The sequence below is a fragment of the Thunnus maccoyii genome, chromosome 13 (assembly GCF_910596095.1).
Source record: "Thunnus maccoyii chromosome 13, fThuMac1.1, whole genome shotgun sequence".
NCBI lineage: Eukaryota > Metazoa > Chordata > Actinopteri > Scombriformes > Scombridae > Thunnus > Thunnus maccoyii.
Window position 1 is genome coordinate 28,795,149 of NC_056545.1, and position 12,183 is coordinate 28,807,331.

Here is a 12,183-nt window from a genome sequence, read left to right on the forward strand (position 1 = left end):
ATGCTGGATGTAGCTGGGGCAGCTAGCGATTTATGTCAACTGCTTCTCCGATCTTGAAAACAGCCATCAATGAGCACAACACCAGACCTTTATTTAAAGTTGCTGAAAAATCTGAGATGTGGTTTCTGAAATCAGTTGGAAGACCAAACCAGGGCTAAAAAAAATGTTGGAATTACATTCCTTTGGTAGCCAAGAAGCAAATGGGATGCCGATGTTGATTTGTTGATTTGAGAACACACACAAGACCTTGATAATCTGATGGCATATTGTTGCTCTGTTGCCCTGTTTGTGGCTAAAACCCCTTAATGCAGCTTTAAGTAGGAAAGAGTATGAAAGCTCCTCCTGTGGCTGGTCTCATCCAGAAATGTGTTCCAATAACAAGGCCTTTAGTTTTGTGAGAAAAATCTATTATTCACAAGATAGATCATAAAAGTTAACCTACAAAAACTTAAATATTTGCAGGGTGATGGTGTATGTGCACTGCTTACTAATGCTGTCAGGATGAAGCATTTGCATCAGTCATTACTGATTGGAAAGTCTCTCTATAACGGTGAATAAAATCCATCTCCCTCTCTTCTTCACCGCTGTCGAGTGAACTGTAAATATCCATCAACTTTCTCGTCCTTTTGTCCTTAAATTGCACCGACTGAATCTCAAACTTCCTTAGCGAGTGAAAAACATCCTTTTATCAAACCCTGTAGGTGTCAGAGAAGAAGAAAGCGGAGGTTTTCTTTTTGTATCTCGGTACATACAATATCAAGGACGCGCACATTTCAGACGCGCTCGGAATTCACAACAGTTATCTGTGTCCTGAATAGTACCTGAATCAGAAAAATTACAGATTTACAGACTTGTTTCTTGGCAAGAGATTTAAAGCGCCACAACAGGCAGGCAATTAAGGCACAGGACAGTAGGTTTTCACTTACATGTCCCTATTCTGAGCTATTCAACACCCACGGAAGACTTTTCTATTCGCACATTCTGAATAAAAAAAAGCAAAGACTGGGGACAGCAGTTCAGCTATTTGTTGAGTGGTGAAGAAGCGTTCGCAATCAATGGGTGTGGAAGTCTCAGCGGGCGCACCGAGAAGAGACAAGCTAATCAGACTATTTATTACACGTTGTCTTGAATAAAGCAGGAAATAATAAATGCCTGTCGTATAACACTCATGGTTCTTTCAACAGGGAAGACAGAGTACAAAAAGAACGGGAGGGAGACACAACGTGCTTCACTGACCAGACAGTTTAATGCGATCTGCCACACGATAAGGAAGTGAATCGCTCCGACTGCTGCCAACTACTGTCATTCTGTTGTTACAACGGAATCAGCTGCTGTTCAACCGGAGCTGTGCAGTCTGTAAACATCACTCACATGGAATTTCAAGCACATGAAACACAGTACCATCGCTGTCTAGGGATGAAGAAATTGCAAGCTCAGTGAGTGAAGTGAACCTGACGCAGTGTATTTTTGTTAGCCAGCCTGTTCGCAGTTATATAAATAAAAGTGTTCAGAGTGAAAACTCCCTGACTGTACTTGAAAAGAGGTTATGAGCAAAGAGCTACTAAAGGTCTCAGCATGTTTCACTTCAGTATGAACTACTTCCTACGACATTCCATCACATCTTAAAAGGCAAATGTGTTAATACGTCTTCAGAACGGCCACACTCGGAGGCGGGGAGAAAAGCCAGCCATCATACGAAGAGGAGAGGGATGAGAAATTGTTCAAACCGGGGATAACAGGGAGGACAGTCTCTTCCTGAGGGTAATCATGGTGTTGAAGTAGTGCAAAATGAAAAAAAAAAAAAAAGGAGTTTGAGAGAGAAGTTGAAGCCCTGTCTACTTTGACACCAGCTGGCACCTGGCTAATCACTGTGAAAAGACGACGAGGTTGTCAGGTTGTGTGTTTTGAAAAGTTGGTAAGGAGCCAGACTTGTTTGAACTGTGAGCTTAACAAGGCGTCAGCAGATGTAACAGAATGGGAAGTGACAGATTTAGAGAGTGAATGAGTGGTAGGGAGGATGTGCATTTGCTCAAAATACCGTCACACTGTGAACTAGTAGATTACTAGCATACTAGTAGTAGTAGTAGTAGTAGTACTAGTAGTAGAAGTACTCTTGGTTGCATGCTCTCTACTCTGCAGACTGCTGACAGTTGATTTCTGTATTTATATGTCAGAAGGGTTTGGTGAGGGTTAACATGACGTGGTGTGGAGCAACAGAAATGGAAGATGACAAATAACTATTGTGCAATGTTCATTATAGACTGATGTTTAAATACAATTTACAACAAGACATACTGAGAGTAGCCTTCCGACAGCTCGTGGTCCCTCCATCTGTCACCGTAGTCTCCGGTACTGCCAGCTGCTGCCAGCTCCTTAATGGAGATTCACTTCTATACATTTGCTGTAGTGCTGTAGTAACATGTTCTGGACACAATATTTAAAATCCTCTCCAGATATGTTTTAAGATATATTTAAAAGGAAACTATACTTTCAATAATAAATGTCTGATATGGTTTTTCCACAAAGAATTATCTTGTTGAAATCCTTGAAATGACAAAAAGAGAACATCATCCGACTGCAGGAACCAGAAGAGAAACATATTTTTAGTGGAGAGAGGATTTAAGTCCTCTGTCAACCTTAAGAATATGTCTGACTACTGTATCAGGACTTGAAGTTATACAACTAGATAGCTTAAAAGCCTATTGAAACAACCTGTCCTGTTCCAGTGAATGCCACACAAGTGATGAAGGTTTTACATTCACAGGATGAACGTGCAGCAAAGTACATTTCAGCCAATCATCTTGTGACAATCTGAGGGAGAGGAGAAAAGAACAGAGCAGCTGAACACAACAGTCTGTGTTGAAAAAACAAGATAAGCCACCACAGAAAATAACTAGCATCAAAAACCCTGGGGGGTCAGAGTTATGAAGGTAACATTTTTTTGATGCAGGAAAAACATTCCTGATACCTACTGAGAGCACATCACTTTTAAATGATCCCTCAGAACTAGACGGTAAACAAAAATCCAACCAAAAGTTAAGAATTTATGCCTTTCACATGACTCTTCTCATCATGAATCTCATCAGATCTCACAACTGTTGTACAAAACAAAAAACGGAGCAGAGGAAAAACAGAGCCAAGCATTGTCCCTCAGATTATGATGATGGAGAAGACACATTTTTATACATATTTAAACATTAAAAGTTATATTGTAACATGTCGATATAATCAAACCCTCACAGCAAATATAAAGTTTGATCTCAGCTCTAATCAGTAAATATTACTGCGACAAAAGATGTGCACTACACTCCCCAGTACAGTAAACTGACTAAGAATACATGAGGATCACTTGCAAGTTGCTTGTACAAATAAGGTATTGACAGGCGTCTTGTTATGACACGAAGGTGAATTTGACCTTAATGCGCCCAGACAACATGACACCCATCAACCTAATTAGTGGAATGGGGAAGGGGGGGGGGCGTGTCCAATGAACGGTCACAGTGAACGCACAAGTGTGACCCACTAGACGAGTCCGCTTTAGGGGAGGTTTTGCCTGACTGGGCCTTTGGTGTCTGGAGCCTCCGGGCGTTAGAGCGTCCTGAGGCTCAGGAAGGAGTTCAGAAAAATAAATCAGGCGACACAATGAACAAAACAACACGAGCCAAACGCTGTGACGCTGATAGATGACATTGACAACTGTCTACAAAATCTCTTTAATGGACAGGATGTAGATCTTAGACGTAGATGGGCTGGTCAACTAACGCGGGACGAACCTCTCAGTCTGAACATGTGACCACTCTGCCCTGTAAAGGAATATACCGAACACTTTGGGTTTAAAGTTTAACTCGGGAGCTATTTTGCTCACCTTTATCTTAGTCGCTCAGAAAAAGCTGGAGAATAGGTGTGCTCACGTGAACGTTTGACCCGTGCTCTCACATATTAATGTATTCTGTGAGAAGAGAACTAAATATACCGGAGCTCTCTGTGATGGCTTTGTATATATGTACTTGTGTAAGATTTATCCAGTAGACAACCAGATTAAGTGTGAGTGCATGTATTGTAAGTGCAGTGGAGTGGATGAATAGTTTTTTTTTAGGTTGCCACTTCTCTCACTGACTGCTACTGCTACAGCTTGTTTTCATGGATTAGACTGCTGCCATTCATCATTTATTGAAAACAATGCATCTACTAGCAGCTTCAAACACATCATATCATGATTTAAATCTTGACAAATTGTGAAAAATACATTTTAAACTTCATCTTTTATATACTTTTTTTTTTTTATCATTCCTGCCTTTATCAGTCAGCTCTGGGTAGAGAGACACTGGAGACAGAGGGGAGGGCTGACATGTGACTGTATCTTAAATATTTCACTTTGTTATATTTTATTTATGTCCTTCACTGCATTTCAGCTTTTGCTTTTTATTCATATACTATAGAACTTTTTTTTTCCCCTCAGCTTTGTACTTTACTGCAATGACTCAATTTCCCCTTGAGGATTGATAAAATTCACATCCTGTTCACCATAAAAGCTGGCAAATGAGGCAAAACACCACAGTTCCATCTTACTCCTACAACTCCAGGAAAAAAAAAAAAAGGTCTTACAATGCTGACAAAAAACAGAAGAGACAAATGTGTGAACACAGGTACACGGAGCTGACAGCCTCCAGTGCTCACTGGATGCTTTCTACACCTTGTCACAACAATCTGTTGAATGTCGACACTTTTTGGACAGCAAAAGAAGACAGCAGGCTAAACTTTCAGCTACGCAGCTTCCATTAAAGCTTCCAAGTAGTTTCACACACAACTTGTTGCCAACAGAGTCCTGAATGAGCGCTCCATATTGTCGATCCGATCTCATTATCCTCCACTGTGCCATTGTGGGAATACCCTGGCAACTCGCTAATCAGCGCCTGTGTCAATGCCAGGATTGTTTACGGGGGAATGGAATCTCCTTTGGGAATGTCACGGCATCCTCGGAGGCCTGTGACTGTGCACGGAGCTTGGAAGGAGATGCTTTTTCACACTGAGAATGGAGAGTGTGTGGCTCTGTGTATGTGTGGGACAAGGCCCGAGGATAGCAGCGTATGCATTATGCATAATTAATGAAGATTTGAAAAAAAAAAACGAACCACAATGGATGCTCAGCCCCCGCACAATGCGTCAGTATCTAAGGCTGAGGTCATAGGTCATGTCTGGCTTTGTGCGTGGCCGCCGAGGATGGAGACAAACAAGGAGACCTTTGAGAGTGCAGGAGGTTTCATGTACACAACAAGAAAACAAAAGAAAGCGGTCGGTTGCATAACAGAGGAAAGAGGACTGTCAGTCTGCACGCTGCTTTGAGTTTTGTTTGATTTAATTACATGCTACTGAATAAATGACTGTCTCAAGCCAGACTGTCATGTCAGAAGAAGCACTTCCGAAGTCCAAATATTATTAATATTCTTTTACCATTTGTTTGGATACAACCTGGTGCTATTTTATAATTTCCTCTCTTATGTAAATGACTGTATACATGATATTAATGTCTAATCTAAAAACATATCAAACTTTGATCTTGCTTTATCAGAAGGGTGTTTTTAAAAAGGGATTCAAACGTTGCAAAACAACGTTATACGATTGTATATTGATGGAAAATTATTATCTCCAAGGAAGTCCAAGTTATTGAACTACTAAGTATGACTAATCATTCAATGATGCACAGGCAGCACCCCTGTTGCAAAATACAAATGATGACAAACAATTCACAAGTAGAAACTCATGACACACCTGAAGGAACAGCTGTAAAACAGCAGGTCAACATGAATCTGGCATCCAGAACCTTCAGGTGCCGTGATAGCGTAAAACAAACTGCCACAAGCAAAGCCACCAGCTAAATACAGAGCCGCCAGCTGTCTGGTAAAAAACAAAACAAAATCAAGGTCAAGATCACTGGTGTTAGATCCAAACAACAAGCAGGATATGTGTGTGTTTTCAAATATGATCACTTACAGTGTTAGCATCCCTATGTGCTCATTATTGCTTTTGGAACAAGATTAAGAGTCTACAGTCATGTTAGCAGCTCTGTGAGGCTGCAGTCACACACAGTGGCGCTTTGAGCTACATGCTAAGCTAACATCCATAACACCATGACAATGCTAACCTGCTGTTGTTTAGCAGGTTAATGGTTACCATGTTCACCATCTTAGTTTAGCATGTTGGTATGATAACATTTGCTAGTTCCCATTAAACACAAAGTACAGCTGAGGCTGATGAGAATGTCATTAGTTTAACAGGTATTTGGTCATAAACCTATAAATGACCTGATGATGGCAGGAAAAGTCAAAGGATCAGAAGATATTATTACAATCCTGAGGGGAACATGAATGTCTTTACCGAATATCATGTAATTTATTGTCAAAATATGTTACAAAAAACAAAATGCTATGCTACCTTGTGATGACGTTAGAGGAAAAGTCACCAGTGTCAGTACGATTCATCATCTTGGGACCAGGAATGTCCAGATTTCATGGCACCAGACACCCTTTATCCATTCAACAGTTGAAATATTTCAGTTAAGACTGACATCAACCATCCACACAGCCATGCAGCTGGCACAGCTTGCAAAAGTGAAAACTAGCTGACCAAGTCAACATAAAAACACAATGTCAAGGAGGAAGAGACCATCAGCAAGTTCACACCACTTTCTGCAGTTACTAATGCACCTTTTACTTCCACTGCCCTGCTTCTCTGCTGCTCTCGCTACGCCTTTCACACCACTAGAACCTGAATTGTTGTTCTCTCTGCTTCTTCCTTTCTCATTTGTTAGTTTTACTTTTCCACCGGTACAGAATCTTAGCTCCAACTCCAATGCAACAGCTGAACTTGTGTGACAAATGTGCTGCAGTCTCCAAGATTGTCATCAGCCATAAGCAGCTACAACTTCTTGTACCCTCTGTCTGTTAAGATAGGACTAATCCTGAAGTTACCACAGCAGTAAATCTGAAATCGTTTGAGCGTTATCTATTGCACCACAGAGTGTGTTGTTATTTCAGCTGCAGCTGGCTGTCCAAACTTGTAACAGCAACATCACTTTTGCTCATTCATTTCCATGTAGTTCCTTACTTTGGTAATGAGAACAGTCTTGCTGAGAGAATTTGTTTAATCTCATATATTTATACTTGTCAAATTTTATATATCATATTAGGTTTAAAGCAGGAAGTGTCAGAAAAGTTACCAGAGAAGATATGATATTTATTATGCAATGAGAGAGAGCATTCAGGCGTGTGTGTGTGTGTGTGTGTGGGTAAATGGGCTCACTGCTTTTATGTTTTTCTCAACTTTCATGTGAACCTGGAAATAATCATAAAGTTTGAGGATTCAGAAACATTTAAAAACACAAGAAGTTATGGAATGTTACATGAAGAAGACATTATTTCTGGGTCAACAATCAAATTTAAGCTAGTTTCTGGCACTGACCAACTTAACTTCTTTGTACAAAAAGTCAGATTTCCTTGAGTTGTATCTCTTCTGCAGATTATTGCTTACTAAGCAGCATTGTGATGGTGGGAAACATGGCACCAGAACTAAGTGAAAGTGTCAGAAATCAAATTGTTACTCTAAGCAAAGAGGGACTCTCTCAGCATCAAATCATAGCTACACTTAAGTTTTTCTAAGGGGGCAGTGCATGGAACTCTAAAATGCTTTGCAGAAACTGAATCAGTTGTATCCAAAGCACGATCATCCAGACCAAAAGTGACCACATCATCATCAGAAGATCAATACATAAAGCTTAGCTCCCTGAGAGATAGAAAAGCAACTCACAGATACAGAATGTTCTAAATAAAGAACTCAAGACTCCAATCAGCAAAAGTACTGTCAAAAGAAGGCTGTGTTGTAGTGGTCTCAGAGGACGAGTAGCAGTCTCTAAGCCTCTCCTCAGGAGGGGAAACAAGGCCAAACGCTTGTGGTGGGCTAAGAAATACCAGAATTTCACAGTGGATAACTGGAAAAAAAAAAGTCCTATTTACTGATGAATCCAAGTTTGAGATTAATGGCAGTAACAGAAGGGTGTATGTAAGGAGACTGATACCGCAGTGTTTCAAACCCACAGTCTAACATGGTGGTGGGGATATTCAAGTCTGGGGGTGTTTTGCCTACTCTGATGTTTGACACCTGCACTGGACTGACTACACCCTGACCCAGAGAAGTACCACTCCATTCTCCAGAGACATGCTGGACCCTCTGGTTTGCATCTTTGTGGAGAAGGATTCATACTGCAGCAGGATAATGACTCCAAACACACCTCAAAGCTTTGCAACAACTTCTCGAATACCAAAGAAGACCAAGGAGTCCTGACTGTCATGGACTTTCCTCCGCAGTCACCTGACCTCAACCCAACTGAACGTTTATGGGGGAAAGTTGAAGACTGAGAAAGCCAATCAGTCTGTGACATCACAAGAAGCTCTTTTGAACATTGTTGAATCCTGCTGGGATAACAAGGCTCATCAGGTTTTGCACAAACTTGTGGAGTCCATGCCAGCATGTTGTCATTAAAGCAAAAGAGGAACATATCAAACACTAAGATATTCTAAAATTCATGTCCATTTTTCAAACTTTTCAAACTGTTAAGCTGATATCACTTGTAATGAAAAAAATAATATTACATTCAAAACAAAAGTAAAATAGAAGTATCTTGACTAGCGGTCTCAGACTTTTGGACTTCACTATAAATGTTGCCTTATTTGATAGAAAAATGCAGCGCTTAGTCACAAACATTCGTACAAAATCATCCATGGTGTGTCATTAGATGAGTAATCTATGGTCACTAGTGTGTGTTATATTGATTTAGCTGTAACATTTCTCCTCTGCTAGAAGAATCTAAGAAACAATGAAAATTAATCATCTGGCTTTAATGCCTGTCAGCTAAGAACAGAATATTTATGATAATAGCAATTACAGCACCATTGTATATGAGTCATGGTCTAAACCTCCAAATAAAAGCCATCTTTCTAAAACTGCAACAAAAGAAGAACTGACTGAATGCAAGTCTCAGACCTAAAACTACCTCCTTTGCTGATGTCTACGAAACGCAGCACAAAAGAAATGAAGTTATGATTGACATGGAAACTGGCTATATGAGCGGTTACACATGGCCTGATCTCCATGAGGTCAACACAGACCGGTGTAATATTCACTGATCGATGTCCCTTTTGGTCAAAGGTCTCTGCACTGAAATATTGTATTTCATTAGAAAAACCACAAAGAATCTCATTTCTACCTGCTGAGGAGCAGGTAAGTCCACTGTACGCTGCTCCTTCTGAACACTCGTTTTAAAATGTACTCATTCAGAAAGAATAAATAAATCCCAGCACTACTTTGCACTGTAGTACAGCAACCAGGTTTATTTCTTCATACGAGAAATGACAAACTACAGCAGAGGCTCGGATCAAAATAACATCAGGAACCGACATGCTAGGAATGCTAGCACAGTCGTACAACTGCAGATAAAACACTGGTGTTTGTTTTCACAAATACACACACAAACAAAACCCCAACTGGCGCATATATATGTGTCCTGCCGCTGCGCTGAAAACACACTGAACCGTGACCCCGGCAGCAAAACATATAATGAAGCATGACTTGTAAACCGTTCCTTCCAAATCATGGTGGAGGCAGCTATGTAATATGTTTCAGAGGTGTGTTGCGAGAACTAATTAGTTATGCTAACCGGGAAATGGAAGGGAAAACACTTCCTTTAAACTACACTCAACGTGCCAATGAGCAAGGCACGTACAACTCAAATGTTCCTGTGATTGATGCTCAGCGGTATAGCAGCGCTGTAGCTGTATGGGGCAGCCTGTGTATGAATGATGTGTATGTGCATATCCCTCTCTGTTTGTAGTTGGTTTGCATAGTTAAATAAGGATTAAAGGCATCCATGCATATCTGATTAAATCGTAATCCAATACAGGGAGAGAGGCATCAGAAGAGACGACCATAGGAACTGTGGATCAAATAACACACGCGGGGAGTGGGTAGCTTTCAGCTTTCAGTCTCTCGTGGATCACGCCTAATTTAGGATTCAATATTTCAAATGAAATCCTTTTAAAAGAGAATGCCAAAAAAGTAGACCAACTCCTCCTCTGACAGATGCAATGCAGCCCTCACAGGCTCATCAGTGAAAGTGGCTTATGTTAGGGGACTTTTAAAAGGTAAGACAACACATAGGCGAATGAATGGTTTGCAGCCACACTGAGACAGAATTAGGTAGACTTCATCATATCAGCTTTCAGACCCTCACACATGCACTTCTCATGTGTGTGTGTAGGGGGGGACGGGGGACGGGGGGGGGGGGGGGGGGGCACCATAACCCAGACTCCATTTAAAAATCTAGCCTTTTAGTGTTTTCCTCGTTTGACGGTCAACGTCAATAACTAAAAATACATAATTGATAACCTGTCACGACTAGACACAGTCTCCATCATCTGATCCCCAAGCAACACGAACAGAATAACATATTCATATAAAACTTTCAGTATTAGTTATTGTGTTTGGTAGGAGTTGGTGTATAGCCGAACAAGAACAAAAGATAAAACATTACTGAAATACTGCTTTTATGTGTATGCTGGAAGAGGAGCGCAGAACTAAGGCAAAGCAGCGTTAAATTGACCCATTTTTCAATGAGGTTCTGCATACAATTATCTCACCACACAGTCTGCCGGGGGATTAGCCAACTCCATGCAAGCCATGACTAGCTGATTAAACGTTACTGTCGCTTTGACCAATACCCCCTTCTCTCTCTCTCTTTCTCTCTCACACACACACACACTCTCTCTCTCACACACTCACACACACACACACACACACACACACACACACACACACACACAATGCACACATGCCCGCCGTCTAACATTAGCAGATTTCACTGTCTGGCCACTAAACACCAGCTACAACTCTACATAACGTTAACTAGCAAAGTGATGCAAAATAAGGCAAAGCACACGTCACTAGCATGCAACATAAATGTGCTAAGTTAAAGCTCGTGTACCTGTGTTTTTGTGGTCGAGGCTGTGGTCGCTGACCACCGTTGGTTGGTTGGGGAGATGAGCTTAGCTTTCGCTGTCTCCGTCTGGCGCTTCACCCCTGTTAAAGTCCCTCCTCATCACAGCTTAACCCAGCAGACTCAGACACGTCAGGCAGAAAGTATTTGAGAATATTTTTCAATCACTGTCCAAACTGAAGGTAAACGCGCCAACGGTTGCACTCACTGTTAGGTTAACCCCAAACAAAAAGGCTCCCCCGGGACAGCGAGGCTGGCGGGCAGCGTTCAGTCAGTCGCTTTTGCTGTTCAGGGGAATAAAGACTACTATCTTCCCCCAAACTATTCTTTGCCTTTCGAAACAGAAGCCGGACTACATTCGCCTTTCACCGGACTCACGGACGCTATTTCCAGGTTAAAACTTGTCTAGAGGTTCTCCTCCGTGTGCAACTCAATGGAGAGGACACCTCGGAGTGGAGACTGGCTGCCGGAGCAGAGGAGCAGCGCTATCTGTGTGCTGCATTCAAGGACTGTCGGAAATGTTCAACATGAGTGATTCACACAACGGGGAAAAGAGGGCGAGAAAATAAGCACTTCGCTATCATATTTCAGTTGCCAAGAAGTGGTGGTTTACGGACGCGTCTGTCTGTGAATTAAAATGGTTGAGACTATTAAAGTCGCATGATAAATCGTGTTCTTCTTCGCTCTTTATTACTAGTCTTTTTGTTCTTGCGGTTTTTGGATGCATCTACTCACATTTTTGCGGACAGACACATCAATCCAATTTTCACATATGAGGCATATGTGTGTCATGGTTGCTATTTTCTTTTTGGTATCTGTAACAGCTATTGAGATATGAATATTTTACTGTAATATTTCATTTGAATGGCCGTCTATGGGAGAGCGCATATTCATTTATATACCAAATACTATATGTATTAAAGTACTCATACCTGGTACACAGGTGCCCCATGGACATGTGCTCAACATATTAAAGCACGTACTCAATAGAGCCACCATGTTGTCAGTTATTAAGCATTTTAAATTTTGGCTAATAATTCATGATCCGTGAAGCATTGAGGAAACATTTTTGTACAATGGATTCTTTGGATGAAGCTGATTCGACCGATATAGGCCACGCCCATTTGTGCCGTTAAAAT

General features: G+C 41.2%; 1 protein-coding gene across 3 annotated transcripts in view; it reads right to left on the reverse strand.

The window, feature by feature from the left end:
* The window catches only part of arhgap32b (Rho GTPase activating protein 32b), a 107,790-nt gene extending 96,084 nt beyond the window's left edge, over window positions 1–11,706 (reverse strand). For 2 of the 3 annotated variants that reach the window (XM_042430985.1, XM_042430983.1), the window contains exon 1: window positions 11,033–11,706. The gene's annotated coding sequence lies outside the window, so the exon portion shown is untranslated. The remainder of the gene's footprint in view (window positions 1–11,032) is intronic. The other variant, XM_042430984.1, reaches the window with a different exon arrangement.
* Window positions 11,707–12,183: the final 477 nt, after the last annotated feature.